The 13,772-nt window shown below is 35.1% G+C and overlaps 1 protein-coding gene across 1 annotated transcript in view; it reads left to right on the forward strand.

Annotated features, from left to right (window-relative positions):
- The first annotated feature begins 1,775 nt into the window (after positions 1 to 1,775).
- The window catches only part of LOC117330945 (protein Wnt-5b-like), a 62,438-nt gene continuing 50,441 nt past the window's right edge, over positions 1,776 to 13,772 (forward strand). The window contains exon 1 of the mRNA XM_033889520.1: positions 1,776 to 2,197. The gene's annotated coding sequence lies outside the window, so the exon portion shown is untranslated. The remainder of the gene's footprint in view (positions 2,198 to 13,772) is intronic.

Genomic DNA, 13,772 nt, shown 5'->3' on the forward strand with positions numbered 1-13,772 from the left:
ATCTTGTGCTCTGCCTGCCCGGAGATGTTAACTTTAATTGTTAAACGTAAATCAAAGCCGTACCTAGTCTCGAGTTTTGTCGCGGTCTTTGATGTCGCAAACACCTCGGTTGTCGTGTATCTAAGCAAGCTCCCGCCAACTATCTCTTATAAACATTGATTTAGAACCAATTGTACCCACACTATTATTGGATTCAACAAAAGGCGTTACACAGTATACAGAAATACAAGTTTGTGACTGGCCTGTTGTCCTACATGTTGCATTTCCGGCGGAAGTGACGTAATATTTTCCTCGAGTTACAAATATTATCGGAAATCAGTCATAGAATTTTTGCTACGTAGTTTATATAGAACATTTGTTGAAATATTTTTTTTATATTTATCCGGATGCTGGTGACATTATTCCGGATCGCGAAACGCGTGTTATAAAATAAAGTAGAACACATTTATCTAAATATTTCCTGGTGGTATTTCCCAGCTGATATAGGATATATTTAGAGAATAAGAATCATTTAAGATTCTCCTGTGATATAATATGGATGTTAACAAATGAGGATACGAATTTATTGGGTAATGTGTCTGTTCTAAAAATACCTGCGCTCAGTATGGTGTTTGATGTATACCGTGAAATAGGCTCCGTGTACTTAGTATGCTAAAGACAGACACGGCGCGTAAACGCGGTTAAAGCTACGGTATAATGTTAAATATTTACCTCGTATAGACCAGAAAGATTACAAGAAGTAAATACCTTGATTAATTGTACAATAAAACATTCCAGATCCGTTTCAAACACGTCGAAAACAACACAAAGGCTAACAATTTAATTACCAAAACGGCGTATTAAAGTCGAGGAAAATATGGGTAGGTTGTTTAAATACAACAGATGAAGTTCTGCAGCCTTAGAGAAGAGAAACACATGCTTGCTACTGTAGATAGGTTTCGATTTTCAAAAATAGCATCCACGCCCTCCGAAACACGCCGAATGGTACCATTACTTTCGAAGCGCGTCCGTAGATTTCGATGCGAGGAACATCCCCTGTCATTGGTAGAGATGGATTTTAACATACTGTATGCTCATTCATAAATATATGTGGTTTTAGAAACGGGTTCCTCGTGCACGTAAAAAAAAGATAACGGTATTTTCTACAAGTAAATTGCTAAGTCTTTGTCTAAACGGGGTTTTGGTATGAGGTCGTAGTTCTAAGGGATTTACATAAAGGTGCTGATGGGCGCTATATATTATCAATGTGGAGGCGCTGCACTGAAGACCTTGAACATTACTATATTTTTGCATTGCATGCAGATATCTTAACAGTTTCTAAGAGGCAGATCAGTCCGAATCGGATTAGCGGAAGAGTTCATCACGCAGTATCTTAATATTGGGTACGTCACGTCAGACAACATTTAGATAGATGTTGTGTTGATAGCGCGAGACTTTTACCTGTGCTTACCTGTGATTGTTAGTGAGGAATAACAATTACACTTCCATAAAAGCTTACACGGTAAATACAATAAGTATGTGTTACATCTTACCACTTTAAGTGTGTTTTTAATCTCCAGAAGAGTTCTTGACTTGATCCTATATCTTCACCTCCACTTGGCATTTACAAAGTGGCCAATGGTTTCGTTAATCCGGATTTATTCGAAGCCAGAGCTTTCGCACCTGATTGGACAACATACCTCCTTAATTAACCCCGATTGTGCATAGCTCGATTTCCATTGTCTACGCTAACATGCGTCATAGGCTTGACCAACTGACCGTGAAAATCCAAATCACATAGCCGCTGAACCCTTTCCACTCGGCCGGACGTATGATCAAAGATTTTTTCTGTTTCGTTAAAGAAAATTATACACAACTTTGGAGCGGTCGTGATCATCTTAAATACGAATCGCTTTATCTTCATGTATAAGTCTCGGAAAAAAACTTGGTCAATTTACGCGAGTGTTTACAGTTTTTTAGGATGAAATGTTTTGTAAAAGATAAAAGCCTGTTATATGTAAACTAATAACAGTTTAAGATTATTCTTGTGGAAGGAGATTGGAGCGAAGATGTCTTAAGCATGTCGGGCGTGTGCACAGCGTGGCTGGAAACGACTGTTAGCGATGGGATAAGTCCTCTGTGTCAAAACTGACACAATTTCAACAAGAATTTACGATTTTCTGGAATTATTTGAAGCCACAATACAGGAGAGAAAAAGGTAGATATGTTTTTTACATATGTTATTTTGTATTTTGCAGATAAGTAATTTAGTTCTAAAATATTTTAACAGACAACAATCCAGTTTACCATTTTCAAGACTTTAAAAATTGCATCGATTTCAGAAATTTTGTGTGTTTAAAATTTTAACATACATGTATTACAGTATTGCACATATGCAATGTCATGAATCTAAGAGTTAGATACAACAATTAGTAAATATGACGGAATTAGATATTTGTTATTTACTCAAATATGATTTGTCGTTACATGTGTCAATTTGTCTCGGCCATCATAACAGCCAATATGAGGGGTCGATTGGCAGAGAAAGTTGACGAACGGCCTGATTTTACAAAATCATTATATTATTTTTGGAGCATTTCTATACATAGTGCAAGATTAAGCTTCATTGCTCTAAAATCACAAACTTGGTAAGTAGGTCACAGTGACCTTGCTCTATATTAATGTCTGTTTATCAATGTCGATAATATGCCATATTTTTGCGGACACTGTACGAACGTTGGGAAGTCACACCGGGATATGGGGGGGGGGGGGGGGGGGGTGAATGAATGAATGAATGAATTAATGAATTAATGAATTAATGAATTAATGAATGGGAGAGGGGGAAGGGGTGGTGATTAATGAATGAATTATTGAATGACTGATTGAATGATTGATTGAATGATTGATTGAATGAATGAATGAATGAATGAATGAATGGATGAATGAATGAATGAATGAATGAATGAATGAATGTGTCAAGGACATCTAGTTATGATATGACGGTATTAAACTTGTTCAGATTATCGAATGCTTTGACCATAGGTCATGAAATAAACTTGTATCCGTTGTATATTTATATCGGCATGAAGCTCATTATAGAACACCCACGGTGATTACATGTCGATCACGATGGCGTCATGACACACTTGGATGTGTTGTACCTGGCTATCAGAGACAAAAACATGCCCTAATATACAAATATTACGTTGCACTTTCCAGTATCTCTCACGTGACTGGAGATACAATCTTGAACACATGTCATTATGACTTCTATTTTGAACAATTTTGACACTATCACATCAACGCTTTACACGTCTACTCATTGTGTGACACATATTTGTAGCAAAGCATCAAACGTTTAGATGATTATGATTTACAAGAAGATTTTATAGTTAGTAAAAAGCTTGATATCTTGATAAGATAGACACGGGCTATTTGATTAAGCTTTGAAATGTAAGTAAACTATTTCACGGATGTCAGGTTATCTTTATTGTCAATATGAATGACATCTGGACGAGATGCACAATTCTTTATTTCCTCACTGTTATGGGAAAAGGTCAAAAATCAAGAATACACAATAAAGCTGTATATTAGTTTAATTGTCAATACATGAAATTTAGTATGATGATCTGACCCTCTTTGTGCGATTTTAAGTACGAAAATAATCATATTGTTGACGTCAGTCAAGTGTTTATAGAATGTGGTCGCAGTGACCTAATTACAGTATTATTTGATTCTCCAACCATCTATATAATAGGTAACATTATTCTTAGACAAATATCAAAATTGTACTGAAATATTTAAAGCAATATGTAATTTCGCTAAAGTAAAGAATTTTCTCTCTCTAATCGTGTCTCAGACTGGTGTCAGAGCCTCAGAGGTGACCTAGATGCCTTTCTTCCATTGCAGTACAAGTATGTATGGTAACTTTCAAATGACAGCCACCATGCTATTGTCAATCATTTCTGTAGGATTGTACTTTTATTTGAACTTATCCTTTGGAATGTTTTATTGTTTGATTGAGCGTTGAGTCATAAATATACCATCGTCTTTAATTCTTTAATGAAGTCAAACGCAATATCAACTCTGATTTCATTTCACATAAGGTTTCGTCCCCTAAAGTATGAATTATTAAAAGACAGAGAGCTGGCCTCTGTAATATATCATCACCAATCAGAAGAGTTTTATGGATAAACGGCTATACCCCAGTGGAGCTCGCTGTCTCGGCACTGCTCTGTCTTCACACTCTTGGCGCTTCCGCGTGTTCCCATCTCAACCCGCCGGTAATTAATATAGCAGGTGGTTTGTCACGTCTGGTTGCAAACAGCCAACATCGAGCGTTAAGTTGTTTACCAGGCAACCGAGCTCACACGTCTATAGCCGTTTACTACAACCCAACGTAACGCAACAAACCACAGCTTATCATAACGTCACCACACATATCGCTACGTCACGTTTTACTACACAACTTATGATGAAGTCACAACATGAATCGCTACGTCAAATTATACTACACAACTTATGATGAAGTCACTACACACGCTACGTCGAATTATGCCACACAACTTATGATGACATCACCATAATTATCCCTATATCTTAATATTACACAGCTTTTCATGACGTCACCAACAGCTATTGCCCAATGACGTCCTCACATACCTTTCACTACGTGACGTCATCGCAAACCCATGGCGGAATAGATCAAAACATATTCAACACAACATATATCAACCCTAGGCATTTGTAGGTACAAATAAATAAATCGACGTGAAAAATGTAATATCATGCTCTCTAAGTGAAGAACGAGGTAGAAATAAAGCTAACAATAGTCTACGAACAAGGAAAATGAAATCATCAAACACTGTACATACATATAGATATACGTATGTAGTTAAACAGCACAGCTAATCATTCTGGTATCGCATTATATCGCTTGGTTACAGTTAATTATACGGATCACAGAATCAAGATTATTGTCAGAGATCTTAAGACATATGAATCTATTATGAATCATACCTCAGGCGTGGTAGGCGAGAGAAAATTCATTCAAATTTGGATTTGCAAATTCAAAGTATATAATGTAAAGGGAAGGAAAACACAAGATTCATTAGTACAAATTAAATTCTGAAGTTGTACCTAACATTCAACCCTATGGAATGGTGTTGTCTAATTAAGAAGTATGTGTGAAGTAGCAAGAATGTATGAAACTACACAGGTTCGTTAGTAGCGTTATATAGTGAGGAAATTCGGGACCAAGCAAAAAGTTCGATACAGCGAGAAATTCGAATCAACGAAGTTCGAATCATCGAGGTTTGACTGTATAAAGAAAGGCTTTGATATACATGAGATATAAGGAAAATCTTCGACCAACATAGACATTCGTCGTAACTTTTTATTGCCATGGAAATATTGCTAAATATTTCACGAATATTGAATGATGTGTATTAAAATGCTTCGACTAACATTGAAATACGTGGAAAACGTAGATTTAAGTAACAGACAAATCCTGGAAAAATCTCGAACCAACACGGACATCTATCAATGATTAGTCATTGGTGCAATATACCTATCCATAATTGCTTCAACATTCGGAACTCCTCGGTGATCACTGAGAAACCCCAATCGGCCGAGGTCATCAGAAATATGAGGCCGGTTATAGACACACGAAAAGTACACGTGGATTTCGCAGTTGCAATGTAAACCGGTGTTGTCTGTATTCAGATTTCTGCACTAGCTCCCCCCTAACTGGTCTACCTGCTCTGGTAATGAGGAATAATAACATTATTACCAAAGGCGACGGAAATCCGGACTAAACGTCACGTCATAATACGACTCAGATCAAAAGATATTCAACTAGGGTACTGAGAAAAACGCATATCTGTAATAAACTGAGGCCAATTTTTGTGCACGAGTTTACATACAGTTTATTGCATAATTATGTAGAGTAAACAGCCACCGCTTTATGAAATTGGATAATTTTACGATTGATATCTTTCTTATTTTCCCCTGATAAACCTGTTATGTACTTTCCAAGATGATATAGGATTCTGAACATACGGGTTCATTGACGATGACGTCACGTTCTTTTGACAAGTGACGATGTTGCTCCCCTACCAATTCATCTCTCTATACCCATTCATTATTTCTTCATATTTTTGAAATTACTACTTGCTCATGTGCCTGTGTTCACTGTCCATCACAGAATTAAAAAAAAACTACATCAAAGTATTGCGCGGGTTTTCACCTCGCTCTGTAACCGTCACTAATTTTGTTATTCTAAACGGAAGGTTATTTAGTCAAGGTAACGTCATTGAGCTGGCAAGATGATATAAAGATGTACTACTTAGTGGTATGGCAGCTTGACTATCTCACTAGTACAGAATAATTTTACTCTGATAAGATAATGAGTTCATCAGGAAGAGAAAAAAATCTTGGCATGTGGATTTTCACTGAATTTTCTAAAATTATTAGTTGATCCTAAGAAAATATTCGTATAAGGTCTGAATGATTTAGCTCTACCTTAAGACATACGGGTGCTAGTTGTATATTAATATGTATATTAACATACGGGTCCTATTTGCATTGACATACGGGTCCTAGTTGTATATTAACATATGGGTCCTATTTGCACTGACATACGGGTCCTAGTTGTATATTAACATACGGGTCCTATTTGCATTGACATACGGGTCCTAGTTGTGTTGACATACGGGCTCTAGTTGTATATATTGGTAAACGGGTCCCAGTTGTATGGACATACAGGTTTTAGTTGTATGTTGACATACGGGTTCTAGCTGTATTGACATACGGGTCCCAGTTGTATGGACATACGGGTCCCAGTTGTATGGACATACGGGTTCTAGTTGTATATCAACATTCGGGTCCTAGTTGTATATTAACATACGGGTCCTAGTTGTATATATTGGCAAACGGGTCCCAGTTGTATTGACATACGGGTTCTAGTTGTATATTGACAAACGGGTTCTAGTTGTATTGACATCCGGGTCCTAGTTGTATATTAACATACGGGTCCTAGTTGTATATTAACATACGGGTCCTAGTTGTATATATTGGCAAACGGGTCCCAGTTGTATTGACATACGGGTTCTAGTTGTATTGACATCCGGGTCCTAGTTGTATATTGACATCCGGGTCCTAGTTGTATATCAACACACGGGTCCGAGTTGTATTGACATACATATCTTAATAGTGTTAACCTTAAAAGAATATGCTTAAAATGAAAGATAAATGAAAGTTTAAACTAGCCTAAAAAGACATTATATTATTTCTAGAAATAGTTTTTATCATTTTTGAGAAGTCGAATATCATATTATCTGAATTTCCCTAGTGTCTTTTTTTCTGATCTGGTTTGGCCCGAAATGTCGCCAACTGTCGATGGTCCGTAAAACAATAAAGAAATAAACAGGAATAATAAAAAAATAAAAAAAATTGAAATAGTCGCCAAATATATTTCAATCTTAGTGCAAGCTTTAAACAAGCACTGTGGGCTTTTCTTCTCGCATGCCATTCCATCTAAAAAAAACTTTTATCTTTTGTCACCATCGTAAAATTTAATCATAAAGAATCAATACGATAAAATATTCATTTCTAATTCACCCTAAAAAAAAACTTGGCAACAATGATCGGCACGAAAAGTCGCAGCTTCACGGGAAACAAATATCTTTATGGATCGCGTTTCATTTCACGGTTTCGTGAGTTTAAAGTGTGTGTATGTTAGTATATAGAGGATAAGTAATCTGCTGCAGGCTACCAAGTGTAATCTGGCGAAGTAAAAGTGTTTGTGACAAGTTGTGTACGAATCATTATAGTTAAATATTTGGCAAGCAGCGAACTTACTGTTGAACCTGTACAAAATTTTGTGATATAGATATGTTCGGTTAAATCGCGGACACTACGATTTCGCGTAATATGCCTAGAAAGAAGAGGCCCAATGGGCCCTGTATCGCTCACATGGACCCTAAAGCAATTTTGAAGTTGATCTAGGTCATTTCTGCAGTTACTATATATGCTGATTACCTCTTTATTCAAATATCAAGATTAGGCTAGGTTTATTCATGTCAATACATTTTCTAGCCCTTCATTCCGGCATCAAATTGGCCTAATACCAGGTCTCTTGGCTATCAATTAATCAACGTTTCAAGATTTAAACCTATTTGACCCATGTGACATTTAATGTAGGTCAGGGTTATTCATTTTAACAAACTTTGTAGTCCTTCACGCTTCATCCCAGCATGCTACAGGCCCAATATCAAGCCCCTTGGTCCTCTTGGTTATTGAGCAGAAGTCGTTTGAAGATTTTAGCCTATTTGACCCATGTGACCTTGAATGTAAGTCACGGTCTTTCATTTGAACAAACTTGGTAGCGCTTCACCCCGGCATGCTACAGGCCCAATATCAAGCCCCTGGGCCTCTTGGTTATTGAGCAGAAGTCGTTTGAAGATTTTAGCCTATTTGACCCATGTGACCTTGAATGTAAGTCACGGTCTTTCATTTGAACAAACTTGGTAGCCCTTCAACTCAGCATGCTACATGCCCAATATCAAGTTCCTGTGCCTCTTGGTTATTGAGAAGTTGTTAAAAGGAAAAAAATTACGCCGGACGGCTGGACGGCTGGACGGCCGGCCGGAAGGACAGGTTGTGTACAATTACTGTAGACAACAATTACTGTATTGCCTTCGGACAGGTGAGCTAAAAAAGGGTTAACATTTTGCAAACGCGAATAAGTAAGCAGTATTGTAAATGGAAACAGAGGTATCTGTGGAATTAAATTATCTTTAATTTGAAAGTTAACAGGTTCAGACACCATGAAAATTCTCACCTCGAATATAATCTCGTTTACAGTATCAAACAAACGCGTCAATGAATCGGTGTGTGGCTTACCTGTGTCAAGTACAAGATAGCTAAACAACCCAATAAAAATGATAAGGTTCCGATATCAAGTTTAAATGCAGGAACAGTATAATATTGCTCACTCATCAAGCAAAGATTACATTTAAAAATGTTCCTTTAGTGTTAAAATGGTGTCATAAATTACATAATGTGAGCGTATGTTCGGGGATCTTCTCAAGTAGGCCCCGTACATCAATCATATGGAAATATAATTCATATCAGAGATAGTCAAAATGACCTGAAAATCTTCCAAATCGTTTCTAAATGTTTTGATAACCAATCTTCTTTTTTTCTGTGATATGGAATAATTCTATTTAGAAATAGCGTATGAGATTAGGGTGAAATATTACAACACAACAATTTAGGGGCAGAGTGGTTAAGGATACCAAACACTTGATCACTAGCCCTCCATCTCTGAGACGCGAGTTCGAAACCCACGTGGGGCAGTTGCTTGTTACTGACCGTAGGCCGGTGTTTTTTTCTCCGGGTACTCCGGCTTTCCTCAAACTCCAACCCCAGGCACGTCCTTAAATGACCTTGGCTGTTAATAGGACGTCAAACAAAATAAACAAAAACTATAGTTTGGAGTGTACTACACAACAATTACTGTAGACAGGTAGTAGTGTACTACACAACAATTACTGTAGACAGGTAATTACTGTAGACAGGTAGTAGTGTACTACACAACAATTACTGTAGACAGGTAGTAGTGTACTACATAACAATTACTGTAGACAGGTGGTAGTGTACTACACACAACAATTACTGTAGACAGGTAGTAGTGTTCTACACACAACAATTACTGTAGACAGGTAGTAGTGTACTACACACAACAATTAATGTAGACAGGTAGTAGTGTATTACACACAACAATTACTGTAGACAGGTAGTAGTGTACTACACAACAATTACTGTAGACAGGTAGTGGTGTACTACACAACAATTACTGTAGACAGGTAGTAGTGTACTACACACAACAATTACTGTAGACAGGTAGTAGTGTACTACACACAACAATTACTGTAGACAGGTAGTAGTGTACTACACAGCAATTACTGTAGACAGGTAGTAGTGTACTACACACAGCAATTACTGTAGACAGGTAGTAGTGTACTACACACAACAATTACTGTAGACAGGTAGTAGTGTACTACACAACAATTACTGTAGACAGGTAGTAGTGTACAACACAACAATTACTGTAGACAGGTAGTAGTGTACTACACACAACAATTACTGTAGACAGGTAGTAGTGTACTAGACACAACAATTACTGTAGACAGGTAGTAGTGTACTACACACAACAATTACTGTAGACAGGTAGTAGTGTACTACACACAACAATTACTGTAGACAGGTAGTAGTGTACTACACACATCAATTACTGTAGACAGGTAGTAGTGTACTACACAACAATTACTGTAGACAGGTAGTAGTGTACTACACACAACAATTACTGTAGACAGGTAGTAGTGTACTACACACAACAATTTCTGTAGACAGGTAGTAGTGTACTACACACAACAATAACTGTAGACAAGTAGTAGTGTACTACACACAACAATTACTGTAGACAGGTAGTAGTGTACTACACACAACAATTTCTGTAGACAGGTAGTAGTGTACTACACACAACAATTTCTGTAGACAGGTAGTAGTGTACTACACACAACAATTTCTGTAGACAGGTAGTAGTGTACTACACACAACAATTACTGTAGACAGGTAGTAGTGTACTACACACAACAATTACTGTAGACAGGTAGTAGTGTACTACACAACAATTACTGTAGACAGGTAGTAGTGTACTACACACAACAATTACTGTAGACAGGTAGTAGTGTACTACACAACAATTACTGTAGACAGGTAGTAGTGTACTACACCCAACAATTACTGTAGACAGGTAGTAGTGTACTACACACAACGATTACTGTAGACAGGCGTGCTGTGTTAAATAATTGTTTAATATTCATGGATTAAATTTCGAATAAATATGTATCCTTTCCATATAAAAAACTTCGTTAAGGAACGTTTGCTTCTCTATAATGAAGTTTTTTGTACGTAATGTAAATGTGTTTCTATTTAAGAAATTTTAACGAAAAGTGCATAATTTTCTGTCTGGGCTCTATATTATACAATTATCTGATTAAATTTTATAATTGAATAGCTAGCTGAGTGTTTTAAAGTACAGAAAGAGTAGATTTTTTCCTATGTCAGGAGTATGTGTTTCATCATCGCCACGGAACTGTTTTTGGAACATTTATATCCTAAAACACTGTCCAAATGGAGACATCGCAAGATCAGGATAGCATGAAATATGGAGATATGCACCTAAAGTGTCACCGATAGTACTGCAAAATATTCTAAATGTAGATTTTTTTTTCTGGTGAAGCCACTTAATTTTATTAATTGGACATGGTACATCTTGATTATGTTGATTAAACGTGCCCCTTTAAGTCTGTGGTGGGTTAATGGTTTCTGGTGTCTTGAGTCAGCTTGGAGTATGTCACCTTAAATACTTGCCGTAGTAGTGGCTTGTTGGGGCCTCGTGTTTAGTAGTGATTGTTGTAACAAATGTTATGGTACAAAAACAACAGCGTGATATAAATAACATGACACTTTTTATGTGTTGCAGAGCAGAGCTTAACCTGTGTTCATGTGCGAAGCATTTACTTAACATTTTATGTAAACAATATACATTATATATCACACACCATACACTACTCGTTATATAATGTATATCATATACTATACTCTACTCATTACATTATACATGTATATCTCACACCATACACTACTCGTTATATAATATATGTCATGTACTATAACCCTATTCGTTATATTATATACCATACACTACTCGTTATATTATATATTATATACCATACCCTACTCGTTATATTATATATTATATACCATACCCTACTCGTTATATTATATATTATATACCATACCCTACTCGTTATATTATATATTATATACCATACACTACTCGTTATATAATATATTATATACCATACCCTACTCGTTATATTATATATCACACACCGTACCCTACTCGTTATATTATATATTATATACCATACCTTACTCGTTATATTATATATCATACCCTACTCGTTATATTATATACCATACCCTACTCGTTATATTATATATTATATACCATACCCTACTCGTTATATTATATATCATACCCTACTCGTTATATTATATACCATACCATACTCGTTATATTATATACCCTACTCGTTATATTATATACCATACCCTACTCGTTATATAATATACCATACCCTACTCGTTATATCATATATTATATACAATACCCTACTCGTTACATTATATATTATATACCATACCCTACTCGTTATATAATATACCATACCCTACTCGTTATATTAAATATTATATACCATACCCTACTCGCTATATTACATATTATATACCATACCCTACTCGTTATATTATATATTATATACCATACCCTACTCGTTATATTATATATTATATACCATACCCTACTCGCTATATTATATATTATATACCATACACTACTCGTTATATAATATATTATATACCATACCCTACTCGTTATATTATATATTATATATTATATACCATACCCTACTCGTTATATTATATATTATATACCATACCCTACTCGTTATATTATATACCATACCCTACTCGTTACATTATATATTATATACCATACCCTACTCGTTATATTATATATTATATATTATATACCATACCCTACTCGTTATATTATATATTATATACCATACCCTACTCGTTATATTATATATCACACACCATACCCTACTCGTTATATTATATATTATATACCATACCCTACTCGTTACATTATATATTATATACCATACCCTACTCGTTATATTATATATTATATACCATACCCTACTCGTTATATTATATATTATATACCATACACTACTCGTTATATTATATATTATATACCATACCCTACTCGTTATATTATATATTATATACCATACCCTACTCGTTATATTAAATATTATATACCATACCCTACTCGTTATATTATATATTATATACCATACCCTACTCGTTATATTATATATTATATACCATACCCTACTCGTTATATCATATAGTATATATTATATACCATACCCTACTCGTTATATTATATATTATATACCATACCCTACTCTTTATATTATATATTATATACCATACTCTACTCGTTATATTATATATTATATACCATACCCTACTCTTTATATTATATATTATATACCATACTCTACTCGTTATATTATATATTATATACCATACTCGTTATATTATATATTATATACCATACACTACTCGTTATATTATATATTATATACCATACACTACTCGTTATATTATATATTATATACCATACCCTACTCGCTATATTATATATTATATACCATACCCTACTCGTTATATTATATATCACACACCGTACCCTACTCGTTATATTATATACCATACCATACTCGTTATATTATATATTATATACCATACCCTACTCGCTATATTATATATTATATACCATACCCTACTCGTTATATTATATATCACACACCGTACCCTACTCGTTATATTATATATTATATACCATACCTTACTCGTTATATTATATACCATACCCTACTCGTTATATTATATATCACACACCATACCCTACTCGTTATATTATATATTATATACCATACCTTACTCGTTATATTATATACCATACCCTACTCGTTATATTACATATTATATACCATACCCTACTTGTTATATTATATACCATACCCTACTCGTTATATTATATACCATACCATACTCGTTATATTATATATTATATACCA

This window comes from Pecten maximus, chromosome 7 (assembly GCF_902652985.1).
Source record: "Pecten maximus chromosome 7, xPecMax1.1, whole genome shotgun sequence".
NCBI classification, from domain to species: Eukaryota; Metazoa; Mollusca; class Bivalvia; order Pectinida; family Pectinidae; genus Pecten; species Pecten maximus.